This window comes from Callithrix jacchus, chromosome 13, assembly GCF_049354715.1.
Source record: "Callithrix jacchus isolate 240 chromosome 13, calJac240_pri, whole genome shotgun sequence".
Classification (NCBI taxonomy): Eukaryota; Metazoa; Chordata; class Mammalia; order Primates; family Cebidae; genus Callithrix; species Callithrix jacchus.
In genome coordinates, this window is record NC_133514.1 from 71,798,012 (window position 1) to 71,821,026 (window position 23,015).

Consider the following 23,015-nt stretch of genomic DNA (forward strand, 5'->3'; position numbering starts at 1 on the left):
GGGCACGGTGATGATATATTCCAGAACACTTCATTTATTTGGACATATCACATGATCTGTTGACTTAAGATTATTCTAATTTACTGAAATGATTATATTGATAAAAAATGCAATAGCAAGTAACCATAATACTGATTTTGGAATTGCATAATTATGAGAATAGAAGTTTCAGAACTAGAGTTAGGTTTTTTCATCATTTCTGTCCCATTTTTCATTTCTACTATTCTTCATAAATATAACAAAATTTAAAAGTGAAACTTTTTGATAAAAATGAAGCAATATTTTGTTTTTTTCATTTTTTGAGAAATTAAAAGAGCACAAAAATATGATTTTAGAGGAATGTTACATAGAGAAAATAATATATATCATACTTCTTAAAAATAGATGACCTTTCCTTGGAGCCGGAAGAAGTAGACAAGAGATAACTTAGGAAGGCAGCTTTTAGGAATGAAGGGGCAATATGCCCTCCCAGTTCATTGGATGTATTTTCTATAGCTTGCAATCCAGGGCTTGTATCAGTGTGTTCTCTGCCATTGATTTTCCTCTTAGGAAATTCATCAGATTATTATGTAATTTGTACTTACAATGAAGAAATCATATTAGTCACTCTATATCCTAACATTGTGAAAATATTTATAAAGACACCCAGACTCTATGTTCATTATTCTACAACATATCATAACAATCTTCTGTGATCACATTATGAATGCATATTTGGGGATTATATACAAATGAACATCTTAATCATTCAATGGAAAAGTCTATGAATATGTGGGAGGCAGTTTGAGTGAATGAATATAAAAGAAAGGTTGTGTTCAGTGAAGATAACTGACTCCTCCACAGTTTTGCCTGAGCTTGCCCTGCCTGCCAAGAAATGCAGAACATAATTCTTTTTTTAACGGTATCCTTGAATATCTTGCAAATGGATTTCCAATCACTGTGACATAGATACTCATTGTAGATGTAGGTCTTATAACTTAATACGAGGTAAACTTGCAAATTTACAAAATATGGTGGCTATAAATGACTAAAATATCTTCCAGTTTCATCTGAATTATGTTCTCTGGTTTTTCACTCAGCTAAGTATGGGCTACATTTTTTTATACTTAACCTTCTGTTTGTATTTCATTGAAGTAGGGAGTTATATAAGCTTTTCCACAGTAAAAATGACTTTTTGAGATTTCCCACTACTATTTTTGCAACATTCAAAAGCTGTCATCTTGGGGTCTTGATGTATTGAGGAGATATTAGAACAAAATTGTGAAAATAACTATTTTTTAAATGCATACTAATAATGTAAGAATTATAAAAATTATTAAAAAGTTTAGACAAATATAAAGAAATTGCTAAAACTTTATTATCTAGAGAAAAACATAATTAACATCTATTAATCATTTTTTTCTCTCTCAGCACACTACACACACACACATACACACACACGTTTGGTGATCCAAAGAGTTGCTTTTTATTTATAGTTTTTATTTTTTGCTGAAATTCTATTCTCTCATATAACCACTTTCATTTTCTCTTTATAGCTATCAGATCCCACATGCTATATGCATTTATAATAGTTTTTAAAAAATATTTGTTTACTAGTTTCAAAATCTGTGTTATCTTTGCATCTTTTTCTCTGAACTTGTTTCTCCTAGTTATGGGCCATAGTTTCTTGCTTTCTTCATGTCATATTAATTGTCTGTTGGAGCATAAGAGTTATCCCAAAACTTAGTTTAAAACAATGAATACTTATTATCTTATACAGTGTCTCAAGGTCAGAAATCTGGGTGTGGTTTAACTGGATTGCTGTGGCTCAGGATGTCTCATGTGGTTACATTTAAGTTGTCAGCCAGTACTGTAGCTATCTAAAGAGGCTGAAGATGCACTTCCAAGCTCACTCATTTGGTTCTTTAGCAAGAGGCTTTGGTTACTTGCTATATGGCCCTCCGCATCTACTAACATGATATGGTTGCTGGAACTGTAAGAGCTAGTGATCTCAGAGAGCAAGAGGGGGTGAGGAGGAGAACCCAAGATGGAAGTCACAATATTTTATAACCTAATTTCAAATGTGACATCCCATTACTTCTGCCTTATTCTATTTATTAAACACAAATCACAAAGCCCAATCCAGCCCACACTCAATGGGAGGTGATTACACAGGGGCATGAGTACCAGAAGGTAGAGATCACTGGGGGCCATCACTGAGGATACCTGTAGAACATGTCTAGTAATTTTTTAAGGAACTTTGGGCGTTATAATGTTTTTTAGTTGAAGACTCCTTTTGTTTCCTTTAAGAATTATTGAGTTTTATTGTGGCAGGTAGTTATTTTACTGGTGAATCTAATCAATTTTATCTTATCAAGATGTTGTTAGACTTGTATATAAAGGGGTCGAGAGTATTCTTTCCTCCAGGACTAGAGTAATTAGTTGCTACTGGAGTGTGGCCTTTCTAGGGTCTCAATGCTCAAGGTGTTCAGCAAAGTCTCTCTGTTCTGGCTTGATAGATTCCATGAACTTTTGAAAAATCCTAGCTCTCACTTGCCTACTATACACATACACATATATGTGCATATATTTATTACGTATGTATGTGTATATATTTACACTAATTTAGGACCCTACTGTTTATCTATATTGTACAGTATACTCCATTCATAGAGATATTGTGGAAAATAGCCTGTCTCCTCTTATTTGTGTTGTCATTCATCTATGTTAAAAATGTAGTTGATATAAAAATGAATTGGACTGCAGATACCACATATTTAGTAACTGAAATAATGATTTATAATTTTGATTAAGAGGTGGAGGAATAGAGAACAATTGTAACAGATACTCAAGAGAATTAATGTCTACTTTCAAGTACATCATCTAGCAATACAATGAACTAGATTTATATTCAGCTTCATTAAATTTGTGATCTCATTTATATTTAATTTTGGATAAATTGACATAAATACAGGCTATTCAACATCTACTGAATGAAATAAATTTTATGTGAAGTCTTATTCTCATACCTTCATTTGGATTTATGTTTGCAATTTTCTTAGGCTTTCAGTGTGTTTATACACATACTCATTTTGTCTATAGCTTTCGTGTAGTAAAAAAGTCTAAAAAACCTTTAAAAAATCAAGCTTTTGCATAAGAAGATTGTGATGTGAAGTATGTTAGAGCATTTTTATTTTTCTAAATACCTTGGAATTAATTTCAAGGTTGATGAGATCACCAGGATTTCTTGAGGTGTTTTTTTTAAAAACCTGGTGAAAAATGTCTTAAATTGTGTATGATATGGACACTAAATTATATTTACAATTGTTAAGCATTGTTGCATTTAGAAGTAGGTAGAACATCTATCTCAGAATAGATTTCCTTGTAACAGTTTTCTTAAATGTCAAAAAGCAAACGGGAGAACTCTGCATTATGGCAAATTTATATTTATAATTTTTTTTCTCCAAGACAAAGTTAACATTTGAGGAGCTACAAGGTTTTATTATTCTAAACACAGAGCAGAAGGAGCGTTCATGAAGAGTGCTGGAAATGCTAGATAAGCGCTCAGTGACTGGCAGTGCCAAAGCTAGCTGTACTTAAGTTATCTTGTATGCTTCCTTATTATTTTGCCTTGTTGCTAAAGGGGAAATCTATTAACTCAGAGGAAAATTCAGACCAAAGAATCAATTACTTCCCTTTCTATATTCATCATGATAAATCTACCCTTATTTTTGTTTAGCATGGGGACACAGTTTCCAGTATAAATAACCTGAACATTCAAAGATGCTTTACCTCACATAGAATTAGGTATTGGTAACTGCAGTCACAAATATGAGGAATAAAGGACATATGCTAAATCACTTCTTTCTTACCAAATACAGTCTTCATTCTGCCCCTGTTGTGCTAGTCCCTAGTTATTCTGGAGATTGGCTCACCAGCTGGGCTTTATTATACCAATTACAATTGCTTTGGCTCATTCTGAAAATATATAATAATGTGATCAATGGCTTGACAATGTACATTATCATGCATACAGATGTCATTCTTTTATTCAAAAGTATGTGAATATCTCTGACATTGTGTTTTAAAAATATTTAAATTATTGGTAATTATTCATTGATAAGATCAGTTAGGATTTTACACATAAGTGTAGAAATTTGAAAATCTGACATTATCCTCTGGAAAACAATTGCTTTCAATTTCACAGGCCCACAAAATTGATACAATATAACAAAAGATATTTACAGTGTAGCACTGTGGATTAGAAATAAGCTTTGAGGTTACCTCTGCCACTTAAAAGATGTGTTACCTTGATTAAATTACTTAATCTTCTTCCTTCCATTGTCATTATCTTAAAATAAAGTTAACAATTCCAATATTATAGTACTGTTATGGGATTAACATGAGATAATTTATGTAAAATGCTTACCCTGACTGGTACATAGTGAGGGTTCAAAAAATATTTGTTGAATGCATGCATAGATGAATATTCTTCCAAGATTGTATCTTTGTATATTTTCATTCCAAAGAAAAATAAATATAACATTTTTCTCCCAAGCTACCTTTATTAATTTGACTATAACTCCTTACTGGATGAAATGTTCTTAGTCAATCATTAGTTTTACTGAATTTACTCACAATTCTAAGCACTAGTTATGTACCTACAAATTCCAAACTGCAAAGAAAAATACCAAATTTAAGGAACAGGACATTTTGTATTAGGGTGTACTACTACAGATGTATGATCTTTGTATTACTCAAAATCCTCCTCACAGTACTAAAAAATCTCTTATTAACGCTATCTATCTACCTATCTATTATATATAATTTATGGGCAACTGTCTGCATTTAGTGGTAAATCCTGTAAGAGGGAAAAGAAGAACTTCTACAAAGGATGAGTTTAGAGTTCAAAATTCTATGTTTTCATTTCAAATGAATTACATTTTAGTTCTGTGATTTTAGACAACTCAAATTTTTCTGAGACTTGTTTCTTTCATTCACTGAGAATACAGAATAATAAATAAAATAATAACTTGAAAGTGCTTGGTCAATCAGGAAGCATTTACCCATCTACAAAGTTATGGGACTGTCATCCATCATTGCCATGAGGGCATGCAACTATCTCTATTGTGATTCTCTGATTAGAAGTGTGGGGAACTTGTAATAGGTCACTATCAGCTCCCATTTCTGCTCCAACCTATGCTATGTCATAGTCCCAGAATATTTGAACAGGGACTTAGTGGGTCATTTGTGAGGTCTCCAAGAGTGAGGAATCCCAATTCAACCTGTCTACTCTAATTTATTCTGATCCTGTTTCTTATAATGAATCTTAATTCTCCTTTATCTCCAAATCATTCTGCCACATACCACATATTTATGTTTGTATATTATTGTTTTTTTACCAGTTCTATTAACCTAGATCCTCAACAGACACCTATAACATCCTGAAAAAAAGTTATTATGAACTCATCCATCATATCTCTGGAAGGATTCTCTGGAAATTCCTCTCTTAGAGTTAATCTCTCCTAATTTTCTGCTACTTCTCTCCTCCCATATACTTTTCTTTTTGTAGTTACCAATAAATAATGTAATGTTTTTTACATATCTGTCTGCCTGATTAGACTGAAAGTCCTCTAAGGGCAAGAATGATAGGTATACCTTTTTTTTTTTTATAAAAAGAAACTTTATTACTATAGTCATAGGAATCAACAAAATGTTAAAATAAATACTGAATTGAAATGAAGGAAAAAATTATAAAAGGAGTTGTACCCTTTTCTAAAGAAAATGAAGCTGGAAACCATCAGTCTCAGCAAACACAAGACTAGAAAAACAAACACCAAATGTTCTCACTCATAAGTGGGAATTGAACAATGAGAATACATGAACACAGGGAGGGGAACATCACACACTGGGGCCTGTCGGGGTGGGGGCTAAGGGAGGGAGAGCATTAGGAGATACACTTAATGTAGATGAAAGATTGATGGATGCAGCAAACCACCATGTACCTGTATTTCTATGTAACAAAGCTGCATGTTCTGCACATGTACCCCAGAACTTAAAGTATAATAATAATAATAAATTATACTTTGAAAAACATAAAAGAAAAAAACACTAAAATACAGTCACAAAAAATAATGACATTATTTTAGAAACACTCTATTGAAAAAAAATTATAAAGATTGAGAGTATTAACTGTTTGTAAAGATAAAGGAAACACTGTGGCAGTGTACATTTGTTAAATATTTTGCCAGAAGTTCTATAAAATCAATATATATAAGCATACCTTGTTTTATTATGCTTTGTTTTGTTGTGCTTCACATATATTGCATTTTTTTTTTTTTTGTTCTTTTTTTTGAGACGGAGTTTCGCTCTTGTTACCCAGGCTGGAGTGCAATGGCGCGATCTCGGCTCACCGCAACCTCCGCCTCCTGGGTTCAGGCAATTCCCCTGCCTCAGCCTCCCGAGTACCTGGGATTACAGGCACGCGCCACCGTGCCCAGCTAATTTTTTGTATTTTTAGTAGAGACGGGGTTTCACCATGTTGACCAGGATGGTCTTGATCTCTCGACCTCGTGATCCACCCACCTCGGCCTCCCAAAGTGCTGGGATTACAGGCTTGAGCCACCGCGCCTGGCCTATATTGCATTTTTTAAAACATAAATTACAGGTTTGTGGCTACCTTGTGTCCAGCAAGTCAATTGGTGTCATTTCCCAACAGCTTACCTTGTGTCTCTTTGTCACATTTTGGTAATTCTGGCAAAGTATCTGTCTTGTTCATTATTATTATGTCTGCTATAGTGATCTGTGATCACTGATCTTTGATGTTACCATTCCAGTTGTTTGGAAGGGTCACAGACTCCCCACGTATAAGATGGCGAACTTAATGGAAAAAATATTGTGTATTCTGACTGCTCCACTGACCAACTGTTTGTTGTGTGTCTCTCTCTCTCTCTCTCTCTCTCTTTCTCTTTCTCTCTCTCTCTCTCTCTCTCTTTCTCTCTCACCTGAGCACTTCTATTTCTTAAGATACAACAGTGTTGAAATGAGGCCAACTAATAACCCTACAATAGCCTTTAAGCGTTGAAGTGAAAGGAATAGTCACACATCTCTCACTTTAAATCAAACGCTAGAAATGATTAAGCTTAGTGAGGAAGGTATGTCAAAAGCCAAGATAAGCTTAAAGCTAGACCTTTTACATCAAACAGCCAAGCTGCAAATGCAAAGGAAAAGTACTTGAAGGAAATTAAGAGCGCTACTCCAGTGAACACATGAATGATAAGAAAGCGGAACAGCTTTATTGCTGGTATGGTGAAAATTTCAGTAGTCTGGATAGAAGATCAATCCAGTCCAAAGAGCTGAGATCTCAAGAAATTTTATCTTTCACAAATGTAGTAAATAAAAGAAACATACTTTCATTTACTGAGGCAGTTTCAAGGTTTTTAAAGATATGCACAATAATCACATACAAAGTCAGTGTTGTGATAATATATTTTCATGGGGTTCAATTTCTGATGTTCAAGGCAGCAGGAGAAAAGGCTGTCCCAGATCTCAGGGAGAAGCCAATTCTTTTGTATTTGTTATCAATGGGCCTCCTGCTGATTGGATGGTTCCTGCCAACATTGAGGGTATATCTTCCCCACTTAGTCCACTCAGACTCATACACTGAACTGCTCTGAAAACACCCTCATGGACACACCCAAAATAATGCTTTACCAGGTTTCTAGGCACTGTTTAATCCTGTCAAGTTGACGTCTAAAATAACTGGACAAGTCTACACCTTGTCAAGTTGGCATCTGATATGGTTTGATTGTGTCCAACTCAAATCTCATCTTGAATTGTAGCTCCCCAAATTCCCACATGTTGTGGGAGGGACCCAATGGGAAATAATTGAATTATGGGTGTAGTTTCCCCCATTCAGTTCTCATGATAGTGAAAAAGTCTTATGAGATCTGATGGGTTTACAAAGGGCTGCCCCTTTCACTTGGCTCTCATTCTCTCTTGCCTGTCATCATATATAATGAGCCTTTCACCTTCTACCATAATTGAAAGGCCTCTCCAGCCACGAGGAGCTGTGAGTTCATTAAATTTCTTTTTCTTTATAAATTACAGAGTTTTGAGTGTGCCTTTATCAGCAGTGTGAAAATGGACTAATACAACAGCCATATGTATCTCCTTAGACCATACCTAATTTCCAAATAAAGACAATAGCATGGTAATTGTTCCACTGAAGATGATGAAACAATACTGTGATTCATTTTGGAGATACTATATGTTTGGAATTTTAGACTTTTTAGGGATTTGGATATTTTGAGGTTTGAACATTTATGATTATGGTATTTGTGATTGCATTCCTCAGGATTATGGTACAAAGCTTGAGGTTGTGCAAAACACAGTTATTCAATGTGGACAAAACGGCCTTAAATTGGAAGATGTTACCTAGGACTTTCATAGATAGACAGGAGAAGTGAATGCCTGGCTTCAAGGTTTTAAAAAACAGGTTGACTCTCTTGTTAGGGGCTAATGCAGCTGGTGAATTTAAATTGAAGCTAATGTTGATTTGCCTGCTCAAATCCCTAGGTTCCTTAAGAATAATGCTAAATCATCTATGCCGTGTGTGCTCAGGCAACAAAGCCTGGATGATGGCACATTTGTTTACAGTAAGGTTTACCAAATATTTTAAGCCCACTGTTGAGAACTACTGCTAAAAAGGAGAAATTTCTTTCAAATTTTTACTGTTCTTTGACAATTCACTTGGCCAGCCAAGAACTCTGATGGAGATGTACAAGGAGATTAATGTCGTGTTCATGTCTGCTAATGCAACATGTGTTCTGCAGCTCATGAATCAAAGAGGAATTTCAATTTCCAAGTGTTATTGACATTTCAAAATGCTATAGCTGCCAGAGACAGTGATTCTTCCTGTGGATATGGGAAAACTAAATTGAAAAACTTCTGGAAAGGATTCACTATTCTAGATACCATTGAGAGCATGTGTGATTTTTGGAAGAACATCAATATATCAACAATAACAGGATCTGGGAAGACATTGATTTCTGTTCTCATGGATAGTTTTGAGGGGTTCAAGACTCCAGTGAAAAAAGTAACCATAGATGTGGGAGAAATAGCAAGAAAACAAGAATGAGAAGTGGAGCCTGAAGATGTGACTGAATTATTGCAATCTTGTGATCAAACTTTAATGGATGAATAGTTGCTTCTTATGGATGAGCAAAGAAAGTGTTTTCTTGAAATGGAATCTATTCCTGGTGAAGATGCTATGAACACTGGTGAAATGACAAAAATGATTTAGAATATGACATAAACTGAGTTGAGAAAGCATCAGCAGGATTTGAAAAGATTAACTGCAATTTTGAAAGAAGCTCTACTATGGGTAAAATGCTATCAAATAGCATTTCATGATACAGAGAAACATTTTGTGAAAGGAAGAGTCAATCAATGGGGCAAACTTCATTATTTTCTCTTTTTAAGAACTATCTATGGTCACTCCAACCTTGAGCAACCACTGCCCTGATCAGCCCCCATCAACACTGAGGCAAGACTCTCCAGCAACAAAAAGATTCTGGCTCTTTAAGGGCTCAAATGTGTTAGCTTTTTTTAGCAAAAAAAAAAAAAGTCTTTTTAAATAAAGGTCTATACGTTGTTTTTTACACATAACACTATTGCACACTTAAAAGACTGCAGTATTGTATAAATATAACTTTTATATGCAATGGGAAACCATAAAATCTGTGATACTCTCTTTATGATACTTTCTTATTGAGGTGGTCTGGAACCAAATCTGCAATGTCTGTAAGTTCTGCCTGTATCATATGACACTCCAATTCCATAACTAGATATATATCCTAAAAATATCTAGCTTGATATATTCAGGAAGTCACAGCAAAATATGTTTAATTGTAGTATTGTTTGTGAGAGAAGAAAATACAACACAACTCATAAGTTTCATTAGAGAAATAATTGAGGAAACACTATGTAGCAGGGAAATAAATGTATTAACTCTAAATGCATGAGCATGCATACAACTTTAAGATATTTATTTGAATGCAAAGAACAAGTTGCAGAAGCTTTCCCTTGTTCATATCATTTATTTTTATTCAAATCCATGCTCATACTACACTATGCTCTATATGGGGCGTTGCTGTGTGTATGCAGAGTGTGTGTATGTTTGTGTGTGTATTTATATTTCAGAAACATAGACTAGAAGGTAAAACATAAACTCCATGATGTGCTTCTAGGAAACAAGGAAATGAAGATGTATGGGGGGAATGAAAATTGGACTAGGGAGGAAAAGTAATGTTATTTCAAATTTATAAATATTATAAAATAATAACACATTGGTATAGTTCTACTTCCTCTCAGTTTATTCCTTCTCATGTAACATGTGTAGTTTAATAGTTATTGTTATTTGTTTAGGTCTTAGTAGTTGTCTCCTTATTGATCTGTGTTACATATAACTTGAAAAACTTTCTGAGGCATCTATGTTGTATGGCATTTAGAATGTATTAGAAACATTTGTTGGACCTCTACTTCATGTTAGGTGGTCTTTTAGATTCTTCACAGGAATGAGAAACAGTATCTAAATTTGAGTAACCTAATAAAAATTAGCTATCAAGGCAATGCCTATTAATTCCAGCTAGAAAATTTCCCACAGTAATTATAACCAAATTAGATTTTCTGTATATATATTTTTCTGTATAATTTTTATAGTAACATTTTTAAAAGCATACATTTTCCAATAAACAGATGAATAATGAATAAACTATATAAGTATGAAAATACATATATATTTCTTTACTATTACCCTCTTGATACATTGCTTTCTAAAATAAATCCAGAATGGCCAGCAGTACAATTCACATTCTCTAGCCAAATCTTTTACTTGTTTATGCTACTCCAAAGCCTTTCCAGTTTTAAATGGAATAATACATATATATGAGCATTCCATTTAATTTCCACTTATTCTCAAAACAGTGAATCAATTTTTGAAGAATCTTGAGTAGCTTCTGATGTTTCTGAAGTTAAATGAGAACTAGGGATGTCTCCTACAATGCATTTTCTTTGTGAAAAATGATGATTCTTGTTGTACTGCTTGTTTATAATAAGCTCTAAAAGAAAGCTACAGATTATGACTGCAGGCATTCAGGTAGAGTTTACAACTAGGAGCTGAAGCAGAAAAAATAAATGCCAATTTTACTACTGTAAGTGATAGTCAAGGAATGTTGAATGAAGCAAGTTCATGTCCTTATTTTTGAATGTGTATGCTTTGTTAGATTACACAAAGACAATTTCTTAAACTTAGAATTTGAATGTGCTTTCTGATCATGATATAATCTCAAATGAATAATACAGCTTGTGGATATCATGTGGCATGGTCATTGTTATTATTGTACATCAAAGGGCGGATATCTGCAGATTTGGAGGTGGTGCTGGCACCTTCTCTCATGCTAGTATTTCCGTTGCACAAGAGAAATAGATAACACAGTCACTGAGATGGGGTTGGTCTAGGGAAAAAAAGAAGCCATGGAACATATGTTTTTCAAAATGGAACTCACATTCAAGGGTTTTCTTGGACACTGTCAATGAAAAAGAACATGTAAAAAGATGGGCTCTAAAAATGAATCATGAGGGGGTAACAACAAAGTCAGTCAAACTCTGGGCTTCTGCCAAGTCTGACAGGCAAGCAACTGGCAGAGACTCAGGGGAACTTAGACAATAATAGAAGTAGTAGTGGCAAGGGCCACCTGCTTTTCTTAAGAAATTAACTATTGTTAAACTCTTGGCACTCTGCAATGGAACCTTGCATCCATAGGCGGGAAGCAGAGCATGCTGTGATATTAGTCTTGAGAACTGATGCCAAATCAGAGAGAATCATCCCTGCTTTCCATTGAGAGAGGAGAGAGCATGCCAGACCAGCTGAGACATCTGCTGTCATGAGAGTTTTTGCAAGAGTGAACCTTCCATCAGGCTATGTATATGGTTTATATACATAGACATACCTCTATATATAGATACATATATGCATGAATATATAAATGCATAGTTTTAAATATATATACATATATATATTTAAAATACACACACACACATGCACACAGTTTTAATGAGGAAACAAACTGGCTTAATAAGCAAAGCATCAAACCTGGTGCACATTCCTTTGACATTCCCTCATTTTGTATTTTTTGTATACAAATGATTATTTAAGATGTAAACAGCCTTCTCAAAATTAGCCCAGAGAAAATAAACAACACATTGATGATTCTGGACACAGATAGCCATATTAGTTCTTAGAAAATAGCTGTTTGCAAATGTAACATTCACAATTAAGAGCAAAAAGTAATTAGATATTAATGTCTCTGAGAAGCTACAGAGGAGAGATTTCATGGTGTGGCACAGGAAGTGTCAAGGAGTCCTCATTTCTGCAATGACATATCCCTTTCAGCTCAGATTTGAATCCAAAAATGACTTTCCATGCCAAAAATTGCTTGAAATATCTCTCTGATCATCATAGAAGCACCACATGCTGGTCTCTCATTTGGAAGAATACAGATCAAGAGTGATTAGATTAGAAAAACTGTCTTGGAGAACGTCACAGTGCTTTGGAATAGTAAGAATATTAGTTATTAGCATTCAGTGGAGTTTATTGGTGGGAAGTAAAGGCTTCCATAGCAGCTATTACCTGATGAGGGCTTGTCCTTAATAATTGTTTTAATGTACAGATTGCCTGCAGTTAATAAATCCTAAGTAGATCCTCTCTACAAAAGGAAAATAATGTGGAACTGCAAAGGAAGACTCCAAATAGATCAAAAGTATTTGTCATCTACTCTGGTTGCTTGAATGTTAGTATGAACTTCTGGGTGAAAAGAAATACGTAGATTAATATCAGAACTGTAATATAAATTTTTTAATTTATTTACTACAATGGTATATGCTCAAATGCATAGACAGTCTTCCTCATAGAATAAGAGTTTGAATATCTACAAGAAATCTTGAATCCATCAAAGGCTTCTATGTGAATGGTTATTGCCCTAGTTAACACTTACAGCCATGATTTTTCTGTAGTCCTGCCTAGGTGGACCTAAAATTGGTATATAATATATAGCTACATAATTTATTAGTAACAGCTAAGGGCTTAACCTTTGAATGATTTTGCATATCAATATTTATTAAGAAGACTTGTGGGAAAATGTTAAATAGTGATTATCCATGGGCAGATTATAGCAAATAGTGCTGAAAGTCTCATTGCCAACAATAAAAACACACTGAAAGCAAACCCAAGGTTTGTTGTATTGCCATCATTTATTTTCGAGGGCCCACATTGCATACGCACTTTCTTATCTAAAACTTTAATATTCTTACCTTCCACTTCCTCTGGAGATTCCATGATGTTGAGCATACTATTGACTTTTTAGTTAGGGAAACCATATGAGAAGTGGTAAATATATAGTGTTTGGAGTCCAAAGGGCTTCAAAATATAGAAGTTACAATTTTATACAGATTATTACTATTACTTTGTCTCAAGTGGCCTTTATGGTACAGATGCTTGGAGAATGCTTTACATACTTTGCCTCTAGCCACAGCATAAGCTCTGCAGGGCATATGTTATTATCCACATTTGTTACGTGAAAAAATACAGCTCAGTTAAACTAAGATTTGCCTTAAGTTATCACACACAGAGAGGAGCACAAGTGTCTTTCAAAACTAAATTTCCCTGGCTCCCTATGCAAGAGTATACACCAGCATTGTCCAAAAGAAATAAAACACAAGCTTCATATGTAATTTTAAATTTTCTAGTAGCCATATTTTTAAAAGTATAGAGAAATCCATGAAATTAATTTTTATAATTTTAACTTAATCCAATATAATTAAAATGATCATGTTTTTACATATTTTGCATTTGTAGTTTTTGTACTAAGTCCTTGAACTCTGGTGTGCATTTGAAATGTATAGCATGAATCAGTTTGGTTTAGTCTGACTTCAAGTATTCAAATACCACAATGGCTAGTGGCTACTGTATTTCCACTATTCTAGAAGCTACTATACTACTCTACACAGTTCAAAAATAAAGATGTATTGCAACATAAGATCCAAAGTGCAAGGTTTCTTTGATTGCTGGCTCTAACTACTTGCCACCTGAAGCATACTGGCTGATAATTTAATCTGGGTCTTTTCTCACAAATGTAAAAATGGTGTGATGATACTTAGACCCTGGAATTTGGAGGAATGAATTAGATTATCAGGTGGGAACTATCTGGCTGATTACTAGACATGTACAAGGACTTCACAATAAGATAAGTCCATTCTATTTTTCTCTCTTGCTTTTAGATTTTGTTTCCACAAAAAACTTAACCAAAACTTCTCTAACAAAGTCTTGAAAAGAAGGCATGTTTAGCTTCATGCATTTTATATTTCAGTTGAGTTTACATAATGGTTTAGATCTCCATGATTGGTCAAGGGATCCTGGGAATGCAGAAATGACAAACTTTCTTAGCTACACTTACATTAAGATTTAAACTAGTAGTTGGAAAGAATTCATTGAGGGGCTGACATAACTCCAAATCAGTTATACTCTACAGCTAAACATTAATGATTTCAGACTGTCTGTAGTTTTTCACTTGAGCTAGTAGAGATAATTGAGTCCCTTTACAATGAATGAACTAAGACTATATCATAAGAAATATAGCCACATTTTGAACTCCAATTTCAATCCATTTTTATTCACAAATTCCCATGGTGCATGAAAACTGTTTCACTGATATTTCCAATTAAGAATATACTATTATGTAAATCTAGCACTTGTGTTTTATAATACACCAGAATTATATATTTAAAATGTGTATTATATAGAATCAGATAAACTGAGGTTTAGAAGATAATTATGTCATTTATTAGCCGTGCTAGTTGGAGCAGATTCTAAATTTATCTGACCTTCAAAAACTATTTTGAATGTTTGAGATTCAGATTTAAATTTATTCTTGTAAAATCCCTTTTTATTCTGCATGACACATAGTACCTACTGAATGTATTAGTCATGGTTCTCTAGAGGACAGAACTAATAGGATAAATGTGTTTATAAAGGGGAATTTATTAATGAGTATTGACTCACATGATCACAAGGTAAGGTCCCACAATAGGCCATATGTAAGCCACGGAGCAAGGAAGCCAGTCGAGTCCCAATGCTGAAGAACGTAGAGCATAATTTTGGAGCGCAGAAAGCATCCAGCACAGGAGAAAGATGTAGGCCAGAAGACTAAACCAGTCTAGTCTTTTTAAATTGTTCTGCCTGCTTTTATTCTGGCTGTGCTGGCAGCTGATTAGCTGGTGCCACCCAGATTGAGAATGGGTCTGCCTTTTCCAGTCCAGTGACTCAAATGTTAATCTCCTTTGGCAATACCCTCAGAGACACACCCAGGAACAATACTTTGCATCCTTCAATCTAATCAAGTTGATACTCGGTACTAACCATCACACTCAAGAAATGGAAATATAATATTATAACAGTGGTTCTAAATAAATTTTTTTAAAATTTCAATAATCTGTATAAAAATCTAACATACTATAAAATAAATTTAATGCATTAGACTTAGAGTCAGTGACCCTTCTATATGCCACCTAGAATCAATTTATTTTCCATCTGCCTATTTATAGTCCATTTTAAATATGTATAAATATTTTAATTGATAGAATGTCAGTAATTCCTTAGAAACCCCTGTCTGTTTCTCTCTGAATTTGTAGTCCTCTATCATTCTCAGAGGTAATGATAATCCTAAATTTTTAGAATATTATTTCCTTGTTGTTTTTTATTTTTTATCTTAAACACATATGAATGTGTATTTATACAGTGAATGACTTAGATTCACATTTTTTTTTACTTTATATAAATGCAAGCTTACTGTATAAATTATTCCGTGACTTTGCACAATATGATCTTTATGAGATACAAGAGGTTGTAGTTGGTTTAGTTTTACTATATTGTGTACTGTATGCCTGTTTTAAGTGTATTTGCTTTTCTGTTGTGGGACTTTGCATTGTTAGCAATTTCTTCCTGTAACAATGCTTCTGGAAACATTTTTTGTTCTTATCTCTATATCTGTATACATGTACAAATATATATGTGGACACACACATTGATATACATATATGTACACACACACAAGAATTTCAAGAGTATATTTCTATGAATAAAATTTCTGGTTTTTATAATATGTACATTTTCGTATTTACTAGACAATACCAAATTAGGTCCCAAGATGACTATGGTAATTTATGTTTCTATAGGGCAATAATATTTAAAATACTTTAGTATTAACATAGGATAACTAAATAGATTAATTGAACAGAAATTTGGAAACTAATCTGTGTTAATGTAGGCACTTGATTTATGAGAGTGATGACATTGCAGATTAATAAAAGCAGAATAAGTGGTAATCCATAAACAGAGAAGAGAAAACTAAATTTTAAATTCTACTTCATATCAAATACAAATATTTCCAGGGGATATTAAAGAGTTAAATTTGCAAAGCAATATTATAAAAATATATTGACACCATATAGAAAAAATAATTTTCAAAGTGGGGATTTACCTGGATGTAGGTATGAGGTCCATTTCCTTTCATAATGTTAGTGATGGGTGCCATATCTACACATTCAATGACATTCCTGTTATCGAGCCACTGCGTCCATTTTTTTCTCATAAACGTGAAACTCAAGATGATCAGAGCTTCCTGAGTATCTGTCCTGTGATCGATACAGACAGTGCCAGTCCTCCAGTTTATTCTGGGAAAAGGAAATAAACATTTGAACGTAATCATCGAAAGCAAGTTTCTGTGTGCCTGTGGCCAGAGCTAAGAACATTTCTGCTAGATACACATAGGTACAAAGGGATAGAAGGGAAACATCAGTTATTTTGTAAACCACGAACAGAAAGCAATTATATTAATTAGGGGGAAATTACATTTTACGTATAAAGTTTGTCATATTTTCTTTGGGGCTTATGTTTATTCTTTTGTTCAATAAATATTTTGAAATTTCAGAAAAAAGAAAAAATAATTTTATTACCTTAGGTCAAAACAATTTCTTAATGAAGATAAAAGAAATGAAAACTACAAAGGAAAATAAACTTACATAGTCTACTGAGTATTTTGCTCACCATGGGACACAAAAAGGGAAATAAAACAGAAAAAAGCAGATAGTGGAAATATATATCTTAAAAATCCTAAATATTGCAAGTTGGCCAAATAGCAATAAGATATAAATGGATAAATTAGATGGTAGCTAAGCTATTTCCTAGCAGGGAGTCATAATTTTTTTTTTTGTAAATGGTCAGATAGCAAATATTTTTGCATCACTTTGCAGGCTACATATACTCTCTGTCACATATACTTTATATATATAAAGGGACCTAAATATATAAAATTATATATGTGTGGCTAGATAGATAGATAGATAGATAGATAGATATGTAACCACTGTTCAATGTATTCAGAACAGGAATACATGTAAGAATACCAAAACTTGAAAAAAAATCTGTATCCTTGTATTCAAGGATCCTGTGGACATATGTTATAATTAGAGCAAAAGTGTCTCCAAACTGTTTCTGGTCCAGCAATCATATTTTACCAACAAGGAAATTAAGGTTCATAATGGCCCAGAGCTGGTGAGCAATTGGAAGAGGTACAGAGTTTCCAGTCAATGCTGCTGTCTTTGGACAGCATAACAGCCCTCTGTTTAGAGTAGATTTCACAGGTCATGTTGGGGCTGATAAGACTTTATTAATGTAAGTCATATTGTCGTTAGGCAGGACATGACTTGTTTGGAAGCTCCTCAGATCAGAGGAGAGAGTAGCTCATCAGAGCTACAATAACATTCCTTTTTATTAAACCTATCTTTCAAAAAAGCCATAAAATGAGCAATTTTATCAACAGCCTGTTCTGAAATGGACCACTTTAAAAGGCGACAGGAACCAGTCTGGCAGCTGAGTTATCCTGGAATGTTTCATTGGGAGGAAAGAGCCCCATCAGCACCTTCTTTTAAATGAAAGCCAGAGACATTGTTGGGGAAACTGCTGGCTTCCTATATGTTTCTGGTCTCCTTATATAAAATCCTCCTGAGAACACTTTCCCAAGCTCCTAACCTCAAACTAGACTTTATAGAAACTTTTAGTTAGAGTAAAATTCAACATTATAGAATTTCTATTTATTTCCAATAGATATGGAAAAAGTTAGTAGGTATTATTGACCTGAAGTGTAATAATGTCCCTCAAGGCTAACCTTTAAATCTTTATGTGTTCAGTAATTTAAGCTATGTAGAGCATCTTTCTCTGTCTTTAGGAATATTATAACATTCCATAAAGCTGTAATAAAAAGAGTAGTGGAAAAGGGCAAAGGGAAATTACCTCTTTCTCTGTAACAGCTCTGTAGGGCATTCACATACTCAGTTTACTCAAATGAGGTCTTCTTGGTGGAGAGTCTCCTAAAAGAAATATTGCAGAGTGGTATTAACCTGAAATACTGAATTCTTTTATTAATCCAAAGACTCAAATTACCCCTTTCATCAATAAAATAGAAATTAACATCTTAGCTTGACTGAGATAAAAAACTTCTGTCCTGCCAATAGTGTTTATTATGAACATAAGGGATAATTTTATAATGATAGCCTATTAGTGTGCTGTTTTCACCAGTTTTTTATAGTGCCAATAATTATATTCTTTGAGTTACTTATAGAATAAATTATAATTATTAGATGATGCTAACTTGCTAATTCTCAGTTCTTTTGATCACTGAGATGCATAAAATTTTGACCTAGTGTATTAATTTTTAAGTCATTATTGATTCAATAATTTTTAATTTGGAAATAATTCTAAGCTGAGAAAAATACTTACTGTTTCACAGAAACTTTTTCATATGCAAAGAAACATTCCAGGAAGCAAAATATATCATGTAACTTCCTTGATAATACTGAGGATAATAAAACTGCATTATTAATGCCAAGGATTATATTTACTCACATCTACAGATTATTAAGCATTTTGCTTAGATCAGTTGGAAACATTCTAAACATTGACATAGGTAGTGAATAACTAACATAAGACCACTCTGTAGTAATTACAGTTCTTGAAACTAGTGTCTTCACAGGTAACATCAGAATTGAGCTGGTGTCGTGGTTCACTTAATGCAACATTTAGTGACATAATGGGAGCATAACATAGAAACATATATGGATGCAACACAAGTTTCAAAAATATAGTAGGACTTAGAAAATTTATGAAGAAGAATCTTTCATACTATTAAGTATATATTTTTAGAAATATTAGACAGAAATGAAATTTATAGAGTAACATTTAAAGTCTTCTAATTAAGTTTTAAGAAGACAAGGGTGCCCTCTGATATTGCTTTTCCTCTGCATTGTTCTGGAAGTCTTAGCCTGCAAAATAAGATAAGAAAAGGGAGTAAAGCTATATGAGTTTGAAAAGAAAAAGGCAAAAGTGTCTTTACATGCAAATGATACACGATTATTGGTGAATGACACAAGATAATTAAGAAAATAATTAGTACATATATGGCAGTGCAACAAAAACAACCATAGCAATAAGAACCCTAGAATACCTAGGAAAAATTTAGCAATAGATGCACAAACTCCTTATAAGAAAATTACAAAGCTTATTTCTTAGACATTAAGGAATATCTAAATAAAATATGAGACAAACTATGTTCATGGATCAGAAGACAATATAGTAAAGAAATCAAATTAAAAAACAATTTATAAATTTAATTTCAATCAACATTGTAACTAATTGCTTTTTAACGTCGACAAGCTTATTCTAAATTTACTATGTAAGAACAAAGTGACAGCTACTAAAACAATTGGACTAGCCAGGTGCTGTGGTTCATCCCTATAATCCAAACAAGCAGAGGAAGACATAAGCCAGTGTTTTGACACCAGCCCGGGCAACATAGGGAGATCCCATATCTAATCAAGAAAAAATAGAACCAAACCTCCTCACAAAAACAAAACAAAACAAAAATCTAGGAGATTCACCCTAACATATATTAACTCATTGAAACTGTATCTAATTAAGATAATGACGTATTGATAAAGTGATACATGTAGCTTTACCAAACATAATGGAGAGATCAGAAAATAAGTGACATTTTCACATCTATGAAAATTTGAAATGTAAGAGGGTCACTTAAATATTGATAGGAGTCCAGGCATGGTGGCTCAGGCTTGTAATCACAGCACTTTGGAAGGCCAAGGTGGGTGGATCACAGGGTCAGGAGTTCAAAACCAGCCTGATCAACATGGTGAAACACCATCTCTACTGAAAATACAAAAAAATTAGCTGGGCATGATGGCAGGCACCTGTAATCCCAGCTACTCAGGAGGCGGAGGCAGGAGAATCACTTGATTCTGAGAGGCTGAGGTTTAGGTGAGCTGAGATCGCACCATTGCACTCCAGCCTGGGCAACACAGCAAGACTCCATCTCAGAAAATATATGTATATTGATAGGAAAATGAAATACTTAATAATCAATCTGTTTGGTCAGTGTCCTTCATAAAAACAAATTCCATGTGGATAATGATCTTCATGTGAAAACTTAAATGTTAAAATCTTTAGAAGAAAATTTAGGATAATTTGTTAATAAGTTCTAGATATAACATATATTAAAGAAACTACAAAAGTAGGAATAGTTTGATAGATTTAAATATTCATTTAAATAATACTAAATTTTCTTTTAAAAAATAATATTAAATTTTCTATTCAACAAAAATAATGCAAACAGAGCTAATAGTAATCAAATACAAATGGAAAGAATATATTTTTCACATATATTGCTACAAGGGAAATTATGTTTCAATTATATAATCAATACTTATAAACTTATGCAATCAATAAGAAAAACATAAACAAGAAACAAATCCTAGCACAGCTAAAGAATATGACAAAGTAGCCATAAAAAATTTTAGAAGAAAACTGAAATGAACAACCATATATTTTATGTATAATCTACATTCATCCCAGCAATGCAAGTTAAAACAATAGATCCCATTTCATATTAGATAAATAGTCCCAACTCTAACAAATTTTATTGAGGAATGCTCACATGCTACCTTTGTAAATTCTTGCACCTAACCTGGGGCAAATTGACAGTGCCTAATAGATTTCAAGTTGTAAATAATTGTCTCAGAGATTCTGAATTAAGGTATATATCTTCTCTATCACATGTGTGAAAAGGGAAATGTAAACAAATGTTCATTGTAGCATTTTTTATAACAAACTTTAGACGTGACTTAATTGTTTATCAACAAAGAAAATATAAGTTGTCCTATATTCACAGTGACATACTATACAGCTCGTTAGATAAAAGAACAAGAAGGACATTATCAGCATATATTGATCTCAAAAACACAATGTTGTGTGAAAATATGAAAGTATGAAATTACATGTCCAATATATTTACATCAAATACATTAAACTATTATATTTTCATAGGTAGCCAAAACTTTTGGGTACTATGTAGGACATAAAACATCGTTCCATAGCACTCAGTAATTTTTTTTTTCATGATTGTTTAAACAATAAGATGGAAATAAAAGCAAAGGAATTGGTCTCATAAAATTTTAGGAGAGTGTTTACCATGTGCAAGAACGAAATAACATGACATCAGGGAGAGTTATCCAGGGACTTAAATTATACATGTAAATTGTTTTGACTGAAAAATCTAAAGCAAATATAACAAAATGCTAAAATTTGATGAAGTTCATGGGTCTGTTCAAAGGTATTTTTTATTCTCTATAACTTTTTTGAATATTAGAAATCTTTAAAAAGTAAAAAAATATAAATGCTTAGGACAAGAGATTGAAAGTGCAGATTATCAAAATATTTTAGCTATACACTCCTAATTTGTTCTTCCTCTTCCCTGTTGTGAATTCAGTGGCCTCCTTCATTATATATTACACTCCTTTTATATTTGAAATCACAGGGAATTTGAATCTGGGGACATTTAAGGATTTTACAAAATACTAATTTTGTAGCAAATTTGAAGATACAGAGAAGATAAATAGTATTTTCACAGATTTTTTTCAGTACTCAAAGCTATCTCCTGAATTTAAGTAAAAAACAAGATGTTATTTATAACTTTGAATCTATGACCTTTCAAATTAGCTACTTGGTAATCAATTAGAGGAAGAGAAAAAAGTATTATTAAGTATAATTGATTAAATTCCTAAAATGATATTGCAACTGCAAAAGGTTGTCAGATTCAGGGAGACTTTGTTTGGGCTGTATCAACTGTGTGTTAAATTATACTTTACAAAGGGTCTTGCTAGGGCTTGAAAGCTTATATTTCAACATAAGGGCTAGACAAGAAATAAATGTATGGTAAAAAAAGATAATGCCATAGGCAAGTAAGGTTATAGCATACACAGGAAGTTCAGCCCATGAACATCTTAAATATAACTTTGTCTTTTAGTCAAAGTAACACGTACATTTAGCATTTCAGAAAGAAAAAGGGTGAACATTTTTATGAAATTCAAGGGACAAAACACATATAAAGAATAAGAGATATAAATATGCATAATCAAAATTTGCATTATGGACTTTAACCATGTTCTTTATTTGGCAAACCATTTTAAAGAATGACTAGCTGGAACCTTACAAGATAACAAGAAATATAAGGATTTTTTTTTTTTTTTTGAGACAGAGTCTCACTCTGTCGCCAGGTGCCAGGCTGGAAGACAGTGGCACAATCTCAGCTCACTGCAACCTCTGCCTCCCGGGTTCAAGCAATTCTCCTGCCTCAGCCTCCCGGGTAGCTGGGACTACAGGCACACACCACCACACCCAGCTAATTTTTGTATTTTTAGTAGAGGTGAGGTTTCACCATGTTGGCCAGGATGGTCTCGATCTCTTGACCTCATAATCCACCCGCCTCGGCCTCCCAAAGTGCTGGGATTACAGGCTTGAGCCATTGCGCCCAGCCCATTGGTTCTTATATTAGGACTATGGGTTGTAACATTCTCTT

General features: G+C 33.4%; 1 long non-coding RNA gene across 5 annotated transcripts in view; it reads left to right on the forward strand.

The window, feature by feature from the left end:
- LOC118146861 (uncharacterized) overlaps window positions 1–23,015 on the forward strand; it is a 294,849-nt gene that overhangs the window by 264,180 nt on the left and 7,654 nt on the right. The gene's annotated exons all lie outside the window — the stretch shown is intronic.